Raw genomic sequence first — 18,821 nt, forward strand, 5'->3', positions numbered from 1 at the left:
GGCGTGCCAAAGGCGGCGCGGTCGGCCTCGCATCGGTGGGCCTCAACGAGTCGTCTCACAGAAACCAACTTCCGGCCCTCCGCGAGGAGGGCAAGGCGGCGAGCTTCCAGTGCTTCAGCGTCGGCATCAGCCGGGAGGGGGATGGACAAGTCGTGGACCGCCGCGTGCAGGGCGTCGTGGGCGCTTTCATCGGAAGCGCCGCCGTGGCCGATGACCATCACCTCGGTGGTGACAGCGTCGTAGCCATCGGCCCGGGGAAGCGGGTCGTTGTAGATCACGGCGTCGGTGGGGAAAGTGTCGAGTGAGGCCGTGTCGGAGTCGACAGGCATCGGATCGGTGGAGCCAACCGACTCCAAGTCCACGGTAGGCTCGCTGGAGACGTGGAGCTGGCCGAGGAGGTTGACGAGGTGGTCGGTGCCCGCATCGGAGGCGAGCTCGTCGGAGATGAGGGTCTTGTCAAGGAGATCGACGAGGCTGCTCGCCGCACAGATGTTGGTGACGCCTTGTAGCGCGTCGTGGCAAGCGCCATCGGGCGTGCCGGGCTGGCTACGCTCGCGGGGGAGGAAGAGGGTTCCCGTCCAGAACAGGTCTCCGGACGACGGTGCACCTGGCCCCACGGTGGGCGCCAAATGTCGGGTGGTAGGTGCGACATATGCCAACGGGTGGCTTATCATTGTGGGAGCCAATAAGACGTCGCCAGTGCCTGGAAACGGGATGAGGCGAAGACATGCACGCCGGCGAATCTTACCCAGCTTCGGGGCTCTCCGTGGAGATAACACCCCTACTGCTGCTCTGCGGGGTCTCTCCATGATCACTAGATGAATAAGTAGCTACACGATGCTCCTTGAGCTGTTTGGCGAGAGGAGGAAGAAGGGCAAGGCTTGCTCTCTTCTCCTCCCTACGCGGTGTCTAAAACTAGCAGGGATCGATCTCTTTTGCATGGATGCCCCGGGGGGTTTATATAGGCCTACCCCCCAGGGGTACAATGGTAATTCGGCTGGGCGCGGGGCCCAGCTGTCTGTGTCTACGCTCTCCGGCTTCTGCGCCGGCTGCTGGGGCCCGCCGGCTTGTGGGTCCGGCCGGCTGCCGGCTCCTTGGTTGACAGGCAGGCCCCACTGTCCAGGGCCTTGTCGGCGGCTGGTTACTGTTGCTTAATCTTGGTGACGAGGGCTTCGCCGAGGTGGGCATGGCTACAGTGCCGCCGCCCGGCGGGCGATCGCTGTAGCCTCACCGCGTCTTGTCCTCATAATGGGGCGTCTTCTTCGAGGGAGGTGGCAAGCCGGCTGTGGGGAGCCGGCTCTATCTTGGGCCGACTGGGGGAGGCCTGGCCGCCTTCAGGTGTCTCTCTTCCCGAAGGGGCCCACCGCCCGTGGGCCGCGCCGGCGGTCCGTCGTGGTTGACATCAGGGTCATCGCGGCAACAGTGCCGCGCCGGATGGGTCATGGCCACCCGTATGGCGCACTGTGCCAGGCGTGCTCCGAGATTCAGGGGTGGCAGGCTTCACTGTAGCCACGCCCCGTCACATCGCCGTTATGTGGATGCAGACTTCGAGGGTATGATCTTGACCGCTTTATGGGAGCCGGCTTCTTGGAGTCGGCCCTCTCGCGGCCGGCTTCTCTGAGCCGGCCCTCCCGCAGCGTTTCTTCATGAGGGCTGAAGTCGGGCCGCCTTCTGATAGCCGGTCTGGAGACAGCCGGCAAGGGGAAGGCGGCCCTGTGTCTTGGATGATTGAGGGCCGAATCGGCTCGTAATTTTTTCAGAAGGGCCAGGGGGAGCCAGCTAGGCTACCCATGGTTATTTACTCCGACAAACACGACCCTCTCATGGGGCTCTGGGGTGGGGACGATATGTCCCTTAGCAGGAAGACGATGGGCGACCTCCTTGGCCAAATATCCGGCCTCCCGAAGTTGGGTGATGTCCTTCTCCTTAACGGTGGAGGCCATCCACTTGCCTTGCGCTCCGGACATGGTTGGAGTGCTTTCTTGGGGCAGGAAAGATGAGAACTTGGGCGTTGGAGCTCGAGAGTGGGTAGGCGGGAAGAGAGAAGGAGTGGGTGGAAGAGAAGAATCCTTATCTCCTTATAAAGGCGGTGAATATCAAACGCCTCTCCACTCGCCATGAAACTCACCTATTTCCCAGGGGCTGTGCGGGCGGCACGGTTGGATTAACCACGCCCGTATTGATGAGAATCCCGTAATAAGGGGACACGATCTCTGCTTTGACAAGACGTGCCAATGAGACCACATCTCGAAGCGGCAGGCCGAAAAGTAGTTCGAAATAATGACCGGGTGATGACGTGGTGTCACATTATCAAAAATTGTCAGTAGATTGGACTCATGAAATATTATACTCTCTGCGGTGGTTGGTACTTGTTTTGCAGATCCGGACATGTTAGTCGTATTCGAAGACTGTATTGGAGTATTCGGAGGAGGAACCCTCCTTGCAATGCCGAAGACAATCTTCGCGCCGGACACCTCTTTATTGAAGCCTGGTTCAGGGGCTACTAAGGGAATCCTGGACTAAGGGGTCCTTGGGCGTCCGGCCTGTTGGACATGGGGCCGGACTGATGGGCTACGAAGATACAAGACCGAAGACTCTCACCCGTGTCCGGATGGGACTCTCCTTGGCATGGATGGAAAGCTTGGCGTTTGGATATAAAGATTTATTTCTTTGTAACCGACTTTACATAGCCCTAGTCCCCTCTGGTGTCTATATAAACCGAAGGGCTTAGTTTGTAGGGACAATATTAATCAGATAGGCTAGACTTCTAGGGTTTTAGCCATTACGATCTCGTGGTAGATCAACTCTTATAACCCCCATACTCATCAATATTAATCTAGCGGGGCGTAGGGTTTTACCTCCATCGAGAGGGCCCAAACCTGGGTAAACATTGTGTTCCCTGTCTCCTGTTACCATCAACCTCAGACGCATAGTTCGGGACCCCCTACCCGAGATCCGCCAGTTTTGACACCGACACTCCTCACCTGCGCCTGCTTCCTTAGCACCAAAGAGGAAACTGGCACTCTGTGCCCGTTGGCGCCCGCCTGGCCTTGGTCATCATGGCTCACATCACGCGGACCTCGCGAGGTGCCCCTTGCATAGATATCTCTGCTCCTTAGGAGCCATCCTAGCAAGGCCGCCCCTGGGGAGGTCTTGGTGTCGTCCGCCTTGCGAGGCTTGGCTCCTCACAAGGGTCTTGAGTGGTTGCTGGTGAAGATGGGTCGTACCAGGCCGTTGGTGGAGCCACGCCCTAGGCCGCAGGAAGGCAAGTCTGGGTACCCCCATTCCCAAGACGCTGAAAGTAGCCCCTGGGCCCAAGGCGCGCTCGGACTTGGCTTCGAGGCGAAGCCAAAGGGCAAGTGCGGAGCACCACGAGCCCCAACCGCCTACGGCCTTGATTGACGCGTGCCAGTTGATAGGTCGTGGGCGTCTCTGCTTCCCCACGCTGCCTCGGCAACTGCCTGACTTGATGATACCCTGCTGCATGCAGAACAAAACCATCATTACCTTAGATCATGGAGGGTGGTGATTGGCCTCCCTCTAGCTATAAATGAGGAGTGGGGCGGAGCCCCCGTTGCTCACCTCTTCCTCCATCCCGCTTGATTCCTCTTCCTCCTCTTTTCTGTGCCGTCTTGCAGCGACACCCATGGCGCCGATACGGAGGTTTTCCGCCGCTGAGAAGTAGAAAAACCCCCAAGAAGAGCTTGGGCCACTTCCACCGAAGAAGAGGCTGGTCCGCTCCCGCGACATCGTCTTGAGGGTGGAGGTGACAAGGCCTTGGTATGAGCGGCCTCCCCCTGGCTACCAGCTTCCCTTGTACACTCGGGAAGAAGTCTCCGGAGGAGGAGGCAGCGACCGGCGCCGCTCGCGCCAAGGTCGCGATGGCCGTGCCATGGTGGCCCGCGCCGCCTCCCCGCGAACCCACGCCGAGGGCTCCTCGCTTGAACTCATGGTGTGGGCGGCGATGCCACCGCGCACGTGGATCCCATTGCTAACATTTTTCGCTGAAGTGATGCCGCCAAGGTGGCCGCTCGAGCTGTGGCTGCAGCACGCCGAGTGCGGCACCCCGACGATGGGAGCAGAGGTCGAGGTCGTCTCCCCGGGGAAGATCTTCATGACCCGCGGATGGCATGAGGTTGCCCGCGTCTGTCGCGCGGTGGGGGGCCCTCGCCTTCCATTTTGAGTATGACAGCGCCTCCACGATGTTCTTCAAAGTCTTTGATGAGGAAGGCCACCGCCTGGAGTGCTTCCTTGAAGAGGATCGCCAAGACAGTGCAGGGGCAGATGTTGGGCCCGCCCCAGGTCCTGCCGATGACTCCTCCAGCAGTAGCTATGGCGCTTCGAGTCCAGTGACTTTGCTGACCCTAACAAGACTCCGGAGACGAGCGACGAGAGCTACGTGCCCCCGAGCTCACGCCGCGCCCGAAGCACAGTAGCGGCGTCCGGTCATCGTCGCCACTAATCTGGATGGGGTTGGCGCCGGCCCCTTGTGGCCCACTGTTGATGATGGCACTGGCGGTGATACTTGTAGATAGGGCTCCTAGAAACTTCCTTCCTTTGTTCCCTGTGAGGAATCGAGATGAACCCCGTGGGGGTGTGTAAAGATTCTAATGCTTTTGCATTAATATCATTTTCATTGTGAAATTCGTGATTGCACATCTTGCTCTTGCATTGTCCCCCTTTCCATCCTCACGGTAGCTTAGTGCTCTACGCCGATAGGTCCCAGTCTCGAGGCAGGCTTCAGCTGTCGCTGGTATGCTAGGACGTGAAGCCGTGGTCAATGAGGGAGTTCTGGACTAACGGGTCCTTGGGCGTCCAGCCTGTTATCCATGGGCCGGACTGATGGGCTATGAAGACGTGAAGCCGAAGACTACACCTTGTCCGGAGTGGACTCTACTTGGCGTGGAAGGCAAGCTTGGCGACTGAAGATTCCTTCTTATGTAACCAACCCCATGTAACCCCTAGATCTCCTTGGTGTCTATATAAACCGAAGGGGATAGTCCGGAAAGGAAACCACATATACTCATTACCATATCCATAGGCTAGACTTCTAGGGGTTAGCCATTACGATCTCATGGTAGATCAACTCTTGTAATACTCATATTCATCAAGATCAATCAAGCAGGAAGTAGGGTATTACCTCCATAGAGAGGGCCTGAACCTGGGTAAACATCGTGTCCCCTGTCTCCTGTTACCATCGACCCTAGACACACAGTTCGGGACCCCCTACCCGAGATCCGCCGGTTTTGACACCGACATTGGTGCTTTCATTGAGATTTCCACTGTGCCCTCGACAAAAGGTTCGATGGCCCCTTCAATCGTCAATAATGACACTGTCCAAAGAGGAACCTTCCTCCCCAGACAGATCTTCATATTTGGCGGCTTCGTACTACGGGCCAACTCGCTTGGCCATCTGGAGTAGATCGACAGCTACGCCCCTGGCCAACAGGTCAGATTTGGAAGCTTGAATTACAGGCCAACAGGTCAGACATCCGTGGAGATTTGATCTTCAACGGATTCGAGACCGCGGCAACCGCTCCCCGTCGCCTCGATGAACATGGCTTAAACCTGTCATCGGACCGCATCCAGGAGATAGCTCCTGTAGCAGCTCTCGCCTTAAATCTGGAGCAGATCAAGTCGTCCGAGGATGGGAAGATCGACCCCATCATGGGGGCTACCGATTCCGCGGCGCTGGAGCCGCACACAGATTCCACTTCATACAGTATCTACATCAATAGAACATCGGACTCGCCTCCGATGTCGAGCTTTGAACCCTGTGAGCCCGCGTATACCGAACTCGATCGGTTATCGATCTTCAAGTTCAGTGCCGCAGATGTCTTCCAACACTCGCCCATGGGTGATATACTAAACTCACTAAAAAACCTATCCCTGGCAAACGACTCGTCGTCAAACTATGTTCGGTTCGAACTTTCAGCGCATGATGGAGAATTTTGTTTCCCACCCGCCACCCACTTCGTAGCCACTATTGAAAACCTAACCAACACGCCCGACCCCCGCCCCGAAGACACCGACGGTGTGGGCGATGATAAGGGGAAGGGCTAGAGCTTACTACCCGCTCGACACGGGATGACCACTTCATGGTATGACATGTGTATGATAGACACACCTTACGGTGCTCCCGACGATGACAAGGAGGATTTGGTCGAGAATAAACCGCCTGGTACACAGCCCAGACAACGGCGCTCTAGGTCACATCGCTCAAGAGAAAACACTGCCAGCACCAGAGAAGACGATACTCCAAACAACAAAGACCCTGTTGAGCTAGAATCCGAGCAGGAGGAACAGGAAGGCACGCAAGACAACTCTGATGAATAGACCACATATGTGGACTCAGAGGACAGCAATTATCTCCCACTCTCCAAGGAAGAGGGGACCCTCGGCAACGAGGATTTTATCATGCCCAAGGAACCTCTTGAGCAGGAGCGCTTCAAACGCCGGATTATAGCCACTTCAAGGAGCCTAAGAAAGAAGCAGCTGCAGCTTTAAGCAAACCAAGATCTGCTCAATGATAGATGGACTGAGGTCTTGGCCACCGAAGAATACGGCTTCAGCAGCCCAGTAAAAAGGCACCCCAATAATAGGTGGCTCCCTCAATATGATGGCAGAGCGATGGAACCCATACCACCATCAAACAATGCGGCGGGCCGACCACAGTTCGGTCCAGACAAAGCAGCAGCCCAAGCAGAGCACCATACTAACCCATCCGGCATTCAAAAGAAAACAACTTGGGGGAATACCCGCGATATCAACCAAGACACGGAGGGTAGAGCAGGACGCACAAGATCGATGTACAGATCACGAAGATATACCCCGACCGACGATGATGGTCGCCTATTCGGATGATATAAAGCCGACCATGCCCGGTTCGAGCACCGTAAACGGAGCCCGCCGGAGGTGCTTCATAGTGTGGCCCAACATAGAGGAGCCGCACACCCTCTCTGCTTCACTAACGAAGTAATGGAGCACGAATTTCCAGACGGGTTTAAACCCATGAACATCTACGATGGAACAACAGATCCCGCGGTATGGATCAAGGATTACCTCCTTCATATTCACATGGCCCGCGGAGACGACCTCCACGCCATTAAATACCTACCTCTCAAGCTTAAAGGGCCAGCTCGGTACTGGCTAAACAGTTTGCCAGAAAATTCCATTGGCAACTGGGAAAATTTGGAAGACGCCTTTCGAGACAACTTCCAGGGAACATCTATCCGGCCACTATATGCCGAGGACTTTAGTCACATTATCTAGGAGCCCAGCGAGTTAGCCAGGGAGCTCTGGACTAGGTTCTTAGTCAAAAAGAACCAAATTGTTGACTGTCCGGATGCAGAAGCCCTTGCAGCCTTCAGACATAGCGTCCGGGATGAATGGCTAGCATGTCACCATGGCCAGGAAGGACCCAAATCCATGGCAGCCCTTACCACTCTAATGACCTGCTTCTGCGCGGGAGAAGACAACTGGCTTGCTCGTAAAAGCTATGATGCTAGTGGCCCAGGCACTTCCGAAATCTGAGATGGCAACGGCAAGCCACGACGAACCGAACACAAAGTTGTAGTAATATACACGACACAGTGGTAAACGCCGGATTTCACAATCCGAAACTCAGTCAATGGAAGAAGACACTAAAGGCAAACCAGGATGGACCATCCACCCTTGACAGGATATTGGACCGACCATGTTAGATCCACGGTCACCCCGATAGGCCGGCCAATCATACGAACCGAAACTGTTGGGTCTTCAAGCAGGCAGGCAAGCTTAACACTGACCACAATGGGAGGAGGCCACCAGGCGATAAAGACGACGGATCGGCTCGCCAGCAGAACGCCAGGGGCCAGAAACAGTTTCCCTCCGATGTCCGACTACTCCCGGAACACAAGTAGCAGTTCGTCTTCTGCCACTCACATACTATACTGGCAAAATCCGCACCACGTACACATCACTACGCACTCAAGATACCATGGGCATCGGCGGAAGCACAATACGGACCACCCTACAAGCATTCCCGTAACGTTTTTTATCTGCTTACTCTATTTTTCTGTATCATCCCTAAAGAACAGGTTACAAGCTGGACAACATCTACAATGGACTCTATCGGAGTTCGGATCCGTATGCTCACCTAAGGGGCTACTTCTGTTAAGGATTCCCCTCCCCGAGGACGGGCAACACAGACGTGCGACAGGAGGTCCAAAATAACTTTTTGTGGACCACACTCTTTATTACAAGCCTGTATTATGCCCTCTTTCCTCTAATCCCGACTCCGAGCATGTCAAATAGCCAGGTTCGCAGTTTCTTTATATATATATACATACATAAATTTATCATTGGCACATCGCTTCGTTCTCAGCAAGTGTCATCCGAACAATCTTTCATACTCTTTCTACAATAAGTACGGCCTTAACGGTCACTCTGCAGATACACCTCGGCATACCCTGCCAGGGGCTCGGCATGGGAACGAATGAGCTACCAGTAAAAGTCCGAACAACTCTATAGCGTACTTCGGCGTCACAAGTTTGGCCTTCTATGCATCAGCTCCGAGTAATGGTCTTGGGTCAATAGTTGGGTTGCCCGCCTCCTGTGTTTGCTACCCTACATTCTGCTCTATCGGCTAGGATAGTAAAGGGAGAACTACTGCGATTGTGCCCTGGCCTAGACCGGATCAGCACCTCAGTAGAGAAAGCCGAAAACTGACTGTCATGATGCGGGGAGAGCTGGTCAACCACCTGATGGCTTATTTTAATCTTTAGCGATTCTCCATGTAACACAAGGGATCTTTTTCAGATCAGATATGCAAGGCATCACACACCGCATACACACCAGGAGCTATGTCATAGCCCCACCATAAAACTCCTATGGTTAAGTGAAAGTGTTAACGCCTTATAGTCCGATTGCCTAGTTCGCCACATTATCACCTCCTTCATGGACCAAGACGTTGGATAAAGAGTGATTAAATGCTTTTCCGAACACCCCCGTACTTCCTACGAGGGGGCTGAAGCCGTCGACTGGAAATCTTTAAGATTATATTAAAACGACCACACAGGAGGAATTCAAGCCTTTCGAGCAAAACATAAATAGATTAACTATAAAGGTGTCTTTTACAATCATCATACACCTCACTCGAACATTATGTTTTTCGAGCATTGACCCTCTATCAAGTGGGTGGCCTCCAGGACATCTTCAAAATAACTCTCCGATTCCGGGCGGTCCCTGGCTTCAGGCGGACCATTCGTTACGACGTCGATGGCCCTCATCTTTCCCAGAATGTATTGACTCGGGAAAGGGCCATCTGTGCACCTTCAATGCACGTTGACCGCTTCGTAGCATCGAGTCGCGGCACCACGTCGACAAGCTTCTGCACCAAACCAAAATAGCTACTCGACACAGGTTGGTTGGCCACAGCTAGATTATAACATCCTTCATGGCGGCGCCAGATACCCTGTGAAGTTCCGCCCATTGCTACATCTGTTCATTGAGCAGCAGCGGGCACTTCGACGCATAGAACTATGACAAAAAAAAGCTTCTCTGTTGCATATCCAGCTCACGCTTGGTAATACCGCGCTGCATCGGGAGAACTCTTCAGCAAATCCAAATACTCGTTCGGAGAACTCCACACTTGGTTCATATGAGCATAGACCGGGTCGCCGAACTTAGTCTGCAGCAGAAAAGGCTTTCCAACCACTATCTCTTTCGCCCGTCGAACATCCTCACGGAGTGCTCTAGACTCTGATCGCGCTTCTCTGGACTCCTGTCGGGCCTTCTCCAGTTCAGCCGTTAAAACATGATTCTCCTTCTCAAGAAATTCGCAGTAGCCAGTAGCATTCTCCAAAGCGAGTGTCATCATGGATATCTTCTCCTCGCCCTGGCATCACGCAGCTTGTTCGGCCTTCAGTTCAACCGATGCGTCTTCAGCAGCAGCATCACTAAGTCGGACCCACTCCTTGGCTCAGACTAGCTCCGCCCAAAGAGCCTCCACAACGACAGCACCATCTGCATTTCATGCGCATCTCATATAAAGCACTTTCCCGCGTCAAGCACACTAGTGTAAAGAATGCTCGAAATACATACCTCGCGAGTCGTCAAGACGTATGTTGATCAATGCAATGTCATCCTCCGCAATATCCATCTTTTGCTTTAGTTCGGCCACTTCCGTATTCCGGACAACCACAGGAGGGGAAGCAGCATGTATTTCAAATTAAACCAAGGTTAATACCTGAGCATATGTCTTTGACCCTCCGATTGCTTCCTTCGGAAGACAATCCGAGTCTTAGGGGCTACTTCATATAGAACAGGTGCATTTTGTCAATAAAATTCAATTGAAAAAACTACATCACAAACCTCAAAACCTCTTAGAAGGCTCGTGAAGGCCTCGTTCAATCCACTCTTCGCGGATAGAACCCTTTTGACCACTGTAGCCATCAAGGTACGATGCTCTTCTGAAATGGATGCTCGTCGTAGCAAGCCCGTCAGCATGTCCGGTGCTTCTGGGTCTTCGGAAACCGTCACCGGAGTACGACATTCCCGAGAAGGAACCCACTCACTTGCCTCTAGAATCCTCTCCGGCTATAAACCGGACGGTTCGGGGATGCCAGTCTTGATCCCAGAGCCCCGAGTGATAGAGGCACTGCCTTCGGGTAACACCTTCTTCGCTTCCTATACTACTTGGTGTTCAGGAGGAGCCCATCGGGAAGATACCTCGGTATCATCTCCCCTGTTGGGCGATGTGCCCGGAGGAGGCGTGTCACTCTTCATCATCTCCGGAAGAAGATCTCCTTAGGAGGAGGACGATTGAGAAGCACCAGGCGTTAACCTACGTGGACGAACATACATCGGATGAGTACTTCACTAATAGGAAAAGAATGAGGTGCGTTCAAAGTACCTCAACCTCACTTACTGTCTGCCTCGAGGTTCGTCCTCGTCATCGAACTCTACAGCAGCTTCGCTCGCCCGGCCCAAGCCACTCGACGACGGTGTTTTTCCTCTCTTGGAAGGCTTCCCCTCCTCATCTTCCGAGGCGACCCTCTTCTTGCCCTGGAGGACCCCCTATGCACTCTTGCCCTTGGGCAAAGGGATTTCGGTTTCCCTGAACGCAGCCACCTAGTATGGTGTCGGAATCAGCATTCTCGTCGGCAGGTCGGTCGCAGGGCCTTCGGGAATAGGCACCGGACACCAGATTAGCACCGCTTTCTTTATCCAGTCCTGTACAGGGACGTATTGTTCAGTATCTTGTTAAGAGATGCTTGAACTGAAGGTTCTCGGATATCGAGTACTTACCAAAGTGTCCGGATGATTGCAGTCAAGTCCAACATCTTCGGTGGTGTCCGGCCATTGCTCTCGTTCCCCAAAATATGATTTCCACATTCCTTCATGTGTAGTGCCGAAGAAGTGCTGTAGAGTCCGCCACCCTTCTGGGTTAAACTCCCACATACGAAGAGGCCGCCGCTGACATGGCAGGATCCGGTGGACTACCATTATTTGAACGACGTTCACAAGATCGATGCCCTTCTCGGTAAGGCTCCATGCGACTTTGCAGAGTCTGCACTTCATGGACGGATCCCCAGTCCAATCCCTTATTGACCCACGAAGCAAGCTGAATTGGAGGGCCGGGCCGGAACGCGGGTGTAGCCGCCTCCATGGGGCCCCATGGCTCGTTGATATAAAACCACCCCTGCTGCCATATGTTGGAAGATTTGGCGAAAGATCCTTCGGGCCAAACCGCACCGGCCAACTTGCCTATTGTGACACTGCCTCACTCTGCCTGCTCCTCCTCTGCCACCTGCGGCCTCATGTCAAAGGTCTTGAGCCACAAACCAAAGTGCGGAAGAGTCCGGAGCAAGGCTTCACACGTGACGATAAAAGTCGAGATGAGGAGAATAGAGTCCAGGGCCAGATCGTGAAAATCTAGCCCATAGTAGAACATGAGCCCCCGAACGAAGGGGTTAAGCACGAACCCTAGCTCATGAAGTAAGTGGGATACAAATACTACCCTCTCGCCAGAGCTGGCGGTCCGTATGACTTGCCCTTGTGCCGGAAGCCGATGAAAGATTTCCAAGGTCAGATACCTCGCTACGCGGAGCTTCACAATGTCCTCCTCTGTGACAGAAGAAGCCACCCACTGGCCCTGATGGTTGGGTCCGGACATGACTAGGGTTGGTGGCGATTGGAACCCGAGGGTTGGAACTTGGGGTGGCTGGGGCTGAGGAAGAAGCAAGCGCAAGGGGATGAAAACGAGACTGGATCCCTATATAAAGGCCCCGAATATTGGACGTCTCCTCCAGGGTCTCTAAACTTACCTATCACCAAGGAGTTGTACCCAGGGGACGGTTGGGTTACCCACACCTGCATTAATGAAAATCCCGTAAATAAAGGGACATGATCTCTGCCTTGACGAGGAGTGCAAGTAAAACCGCACCCCAAGACGTGGGGCGGCTGCTAGCCGACGGTTGGAAATAGTGATCGGGCAGGCATGATATGATGTCATGAACAATTATCAATAGGTTGGGCTCGTGGGGTATTACATTCTCTGCCATTATATACACAGGTCCAGATATACTTGCTTTATCCGAAGACTATTCTAGAGTTCGGAAGGAGGGAACCCGCCTTGCAATGCCGAAGACAATCTGCACGCCGGACTCCTCGTCATTGAAAGCTAGGTTCAGGGCCTACTAAGGGAGTCCTAGACTAAGGGGTCCTCGGGCGTCCGGCCTGTTATCCATGGGCCGGACTGATGGGCTATGAAGACGTGAAGGCCGAAGACTGCACCGTGTCCAGAGTGCACTCTACTTGGCGTGGAAGGCAAGCTTGGCGACCGAAGATTCCTTCTTATGTAACCGAACCCATGTAAACCCTAGACCTCCTCGGTGTCTATATAAACCGAAGGGGATAGTCCGAAAAGGAAACCACATATACTCATTACCATATTCATTGGCTAGACTCCTAGGGTTTAGCCATTACGATCTCGTTGTAGATCAACTCTTGTAATACTCATATTCATCAAGATCAATCAAGCAAGAAGTAGGGTATTACCTACATAGAGAGGGCCTGAACCTGGGTAAACATCGTGTCCCCTGTCTCCTGTTACCATCGACCCTAGACGCACAGTTCGGGACCCCCTACCCGAGATCCGCCGGTTTTGACACCGATAGTCAAGGCCAGGAGGTGGGCGGCCCGAGGTCCGGTAAGAGCTCCTGAGGCACGATGCTCAAGAGGTCCCCCCTTGGCGCGCAAGCAGCTCCCTAAAGGTAGAAAAGGAAGGCGGTGTTGCCGGAGCAAGGCTACAGGAGCCGAGAGTCCTAAGTCGCGAGCTGGGTTGCCTTGGATACGTGACTTATCTTAATGATCATGGATCGGTTCCTTGCGTGTCGCCCGGTTCGTGGGCCGGTGATGGAGATGCTGCCAAGTTGTGTACATGCTAGCTCCCACCCTTCATACTCTCCTGAGTGCTCTGCGTCCTCGGGTCCCGGCCCTCGAGCGAGCTCAGTCGCCGCTGGTATGCCAGGTCGTGATGCCGTGGTCAAGGCCAGGGGGTGAGGGCTGAAGAGCAAGTAAGAGCTCTTGAGGCGCGATGCTCAGGAGCCCTTCCTTTAACGCCCAAGCGAGAAGCATGAAAGGGAGCAGCTGGTGGGACCTCCTATAGCTAGGCTCCAGAGGTTCCTACGGGTTAGTGCGAGAGAGAGGGAGTAGCCCATAGCGTCGCTTGTCGGCCTGCCATTACACCTTCCGCAAGAAGAGGAAGGCACTGAGGATCTGGTGAGGTGGCATACATGGAGCGGCCCGTGAGCCAGAGCTCGATCGCACAGGTTTATCAGTGTTGCAGGGACGGACCCGAGCACTACCACCGTGACAGCATGTGAGTCTCCCGTTGCGGGATAAGCAAGTGGCCGATCAGCAGCGTGGGAGGCCGCAATGAGCAAGCACCAGGTGAGTAGAGATTATAGAGCAATTCATGCGAGGAGGCAAACTAGTTCAGATAGATGCAAGAACGATACATGCCACTGTGATGGACTCGAGTGGCCTGGGGATGATGCATCCCATGGGGCGGTCCCAACAGAGTAAGTTGAAGATGCAAAGGATACACTCCACGGGGACAGGCCCATGCGACTTGGTAATAATGCTGCCCGAAGGGCGCCCCTAGCAGAATAAACTGGAAAGAGTCACCTGATACCGTAGCTGGAGTGGTGTCAGGGGTAGCTGAAGATGTGCGCTGGAGAAGTTGCTCCTCATGAGCCTCCAGGGTACTGAGCCTCAGGAGGCTCTGGAGGCCCAGGTGGCTCTTGAAGAACTGTCGCGATCTCCGCCAGGATAGTGTGGCGCCTGGCCTCCTGAGCCACCAGAATGCTCCGCTGGTGGCGTTGGAAGGTGACAGCCGCATTCGGCAGGCCAAAAGGTATGCGAACATAGCTATGAGGAGGACCCTCACACCGTCCAATGCATGAAGGCCATAAGCGTCCCTGAAATGTGGCCCTGTTGAGCCCTGGAATGTTGACGCAGATGCGCAGCCCGCCGCCCTCGCCAGGGTGGGGAGCTGCGCTAGGTGGTGGGCGATGGTCGCCACGTATGGCCCTTGCCTCTTGAAGCTCCTGGATCCCCTTGGTGATGAATTCCTGAGCACAAGGTGTCCCACGCCTCGTGCCCCTTGAGGGAAACGTGCAGCGAAACATGCCTCCACATGGTGCCGGAGCGCCTCCCTCGTGACATTGGCTAGGTCTGAGGCCCTCCAGAAGAGATCCCCGAGCCCAGCCTGAGGAGGGCGACGGGAATGCCTTCCTATCCGAGGGAAGGAGGCGCCTGAGGGAGTCCTGGATTAGGGGGTGCTCGGACAGCCGGACTATATACTTTGGCCGGGTAGGACTCTCCTTTGCGTTGAAGGCAAGCTTGGCAATTCGGATATGTAGATCTCCTCCATTGTAACCGACTCTGTGTAATCCTAGCCCCCTCTGGTGTCTATATAAACCAGAGGGTTTTGTCTATAGGACAACACCAATCATAATCATAGGCTAGCTTCTAGTGTTTAGCCTCTACGATCTCGTGGTAGATCAACTCTTGTAATACTCATATCATCAAGATCAATCAAGCAGGACGTAGGGTATTACCTCCATCAAGAGGGCCCAAACCTAGGTAAACATTGTGTCCCCCACCACCTGTTACCATCCGCCTTAGACGCACAGTTCGGGACCCCCTACCCGAGATCTGCTGGTTTTGACACCGACATTCGTGCTTTCATTGAGAGTTCCACTGTGTCATCATTGTAAGGTTGGATGGCCCCTTCGATCATCGGCAACGATGCGACCCAGGGTGAGGTTTTTCTCCCCAGATAGATCTTCGTATTCGGCGGCTTCGTACTACGGACCAACTCGCTTGGCCATCTGGAGCAGATCGAGAGCTACGCCCCTGGCCATCAGGTTAGGTTTGGAAGCTTGAACTATACTGCCGACATCCGCGGCGACTCGATCTTCGACGGATTCGAGCCCATGTCAGGTGTGCCGCACAGTCACGATGAGCATGACTTAGCTCTGTCGTCGGGCGGTGTTCGGGAGATCACACTTGTGGCTACTCTGGCCCTCAATCCGGAGCAGATAGTGCCGTCCTAGGACGGGTGGATGGACCCCGCCACGGGGGCCGCACACTCAGCGGCCATAGAGTCGAATACTAACTCCACCTCCTATGAGACATGTGTTGCCGAACCCTTGGATTCGTCCCCGGCCACAGGCTCCAAACCGCCTGCGTCCGTGCCTATCAAATGTTATTGGGCACCGATCATGGAGTTTACTCCGCGGATATCTTTCAGCACTCACCCTTGGGCAACGTGCTAAATTCATTAAGGTCTCTCCTTGTCAGGAGACCCTTGGCCAAACTATGTCCGGCTCGAGTGGGAAGCAGATGACGAAGAAATTCATCACCCACCCACCACCCACTTAATATCCACTGTCGATGACTTAACCTACTTGCTTGATTTCGGCTCCGAAGACATCGACAGTTTGGACGACGATGCAAGAGAAGAACAGGAACCACTGCCCACAGGGCGCTGGACAGCCACCTCATCATATGATATATACATGGTGGACACCCCCAAAGAAAGCGATGGCAATAAGGCAACAGAGGATAATCCCCTCGAGAAGCAATCTAAGCACCGGCGTCATCGGCGCCGCTCTAAGCCCTGCCATAGCAAAAGCAGCGATACCGGCACAAGAGACAATAATGCTGTGGACAGTGCCGAAGACAATCCCCTCCAGCCATTCTTCGAGTGGGAGGATGGGCAAGCTAGCCATAAGGAACAGGCGACAGACGGAGAATCCGAGGATGACATTTACATGCCTCTCTCCGATGACGAGGTGAGCCTCGGTGATGAAGAATTTATCGTGCCTGAGGATCCCATCGAGCAGGAGCGCTTCAAGCGCCGGCTTATAGCCACAGCAAAAAGCCTGAAGAAAAAGCAACAGCGGCTTCAAGCTGATCAAGGTCTGCTAGCGGATAGATGGACCGAAGTGCTGGCAGCCGAGGAATACGAACTCGAGCGCCCAACCAAAAGTTACCCAAAGTGTAGGTTGCTACCCCAACTAGAGGTGGAAGCGTTAAAGCCTACACTACCAGCGTATGATGCAGCTGACCGGCCACCTCGTGGCCGAGACAAAGCGGCGTATCAGCCCGAAGTCCAGCCCGCACCCCGTCGCCAGTCAAACAAAAACACCAAGGCCCGGGGCAACATGCAGGACCTGCGAGAAGTATGGGAAAACAAAGAAGGACATACAAGATCGATCTACGGATCATGGGGGCTCTGCCCAACGAGTGACGACGACCGTCACGCCGGATATACTAAAAGAAAATCTGGCCGGGCCGAATACAGTACACAAGACTCGTATGAACTGCGTCGTGATATAGCCCGGCACAGAGGCTCTGCACACCCCCTATGCTTCACGGATGAAGTAATGGATCACGAATTCCAAGAAGGTTTTAAACCCGTGAATATTAAATCATATGATGGCACAACAGACACCGCGGTATGGATCGAAGATTTCCTCCTCCACATCCACATGGCCCGCGGTGACGATCTACATGCCATCAAGTACCTCCCATTAAAACCCAAAGGACCTACTCGGCATTGGCTCAATAGCCTGCCGACAAACTCCATTGGCAGTTGGGAGAACTTGGAAGACGCATTCCTTGATAACTTCCAGGGCACTTATGTGCGACCACCGGATGCCGATGACTTGAGTCACATAACCCAACAGCCAGGGGAATCAGCCAGGAAATTCTGGACTCGGTTCCTACCTAAAAAGAACCAAATCATCGACTGTCCGGATGCCGAGGTCTTAGCGGCATTTAAGCATAACATCCACGAAGAGTGGCTCGCTCGACACCCCGGCCAAGAAAAGCCGAAGTCCATGGCAGCCCTCACGACACTCATGACCCGCCTTTGTGCGGGCGAGGATAGCTGGCTGGCACGCAGCAACAACACTTCAAGAAATCCTGGCAATTCAGATGCCAAAGGTAGCAACGGCAGGCCACGTTGCAACAGACACAAGCGCCGCAACAACGGCGACAACGCCGAAGACACGGCAGTCAATGCCGGATTTAGTGGCTCTAAATCCAGTCAGCGGAAAAAGCCGTTCAAAAGAAGCAATCCGGGCCCGTGCAGCTTGGACCGCATACTCGATCGTTCGTGTAAAATTCACGGTACCCCCGATAAGCCAGCCAACCACACCAACAGAGAATGTTGGATGTTCAAACAGGCCGGCAAGTTAAATGCCGAAAACAAGGAAAAAGGGCTGCATAGCAACGACGAGGAGGAGCCCCGGCCGCCGAACACAGGAGGACAGAAGAAATTACCTCCCCATGTGAAAATGGTAAACATGATATACGCAACCCATATTCCCAAGCGGGAACGGAGACATGCCCTGAGGGACGTCTATGCGATGGAGCCAGTCGCCCCAAAGTTCAACCCATGGTCTTCTTGTCCGATCACCTTCGATCGCAGGGACCACCCCACCAGTATCCATCATGGCGGTTCTGACGCATTGGTCCTTGACCCCATGATTGACGGATTTCATCTCACTCGAGTCCTTATGGACGGTGGCAACAGCCTGAACCTGCTCTATCAGGATACAGTGCGTAAAATGGGCATAGACCCCTCGAGGATCAAACCCACCAAAACCACCTTTAAAGGTGTCATCCCAGGTGTAGAGGCCTGTTGTGCAGGCTCAATTAAACTGGAAGTAGTCTTCGGATCTCCGGACAACTTCCAGAGCGAGGAGTTAATCTTCGATATCGTCCCCTTCCGCAGTGGCTGTCATGCACTGCTCGGACGAACCGCATTTGCTAGATTCAATGTGGTACCGCATTATGCATACCTCAAGCTCAAAATGCCAAGACCTCGCGGGTTTATAACAGTTAATGGAAACACAAAACGTTCGCTCTGCACGGAGGAGCACACTGCGGCCCTAGCAGCAGAAGCGCAAAGCAGCCTTATGAGCCAAACTGCCAATTCGGCGAAAAAGACCCCGGACACCTTCAAGCGAGTCTGGAGTACCCTACAAGAGGATCGTCGGGCACGTTTAGAGCTCGCCTAGCAATTCGGCCTCCGTCCTAGTCCCAGTCAAGCGGCGAAATTTGTGTCGCGCATACATAATTACGCACTCAAGATACCATGGGCATAGGCTAAGGCACGGCTATGGCACGGCCCACAATGCGGCTCAACCGCTTCAGGACCCGTATACCTTTAACATTTACTTCCTTTCAGGCCCCTATTATTTGAAGGCCCTCTCCGATCTCCTGATTATCGGACCCATTACGGGAAAGAAACACCAAGG

The sequence above is a fragment of the Triticum urartu genome, chromosome 4A, assembly GCF_056163025.1.
Source record: "Triticum urartu cultivar PI428250 chromosome 4A, HENAU_Tu73, whole genome shotgun sequence".
In the NCBI taxonomy this organism is placed as follows: domain Eukaryota; kingdom Viridiplantae; phylum Streptophyta; class Magnoliopsida; order Poales; family Poaceae; genus Triticum; species Triticum urartu.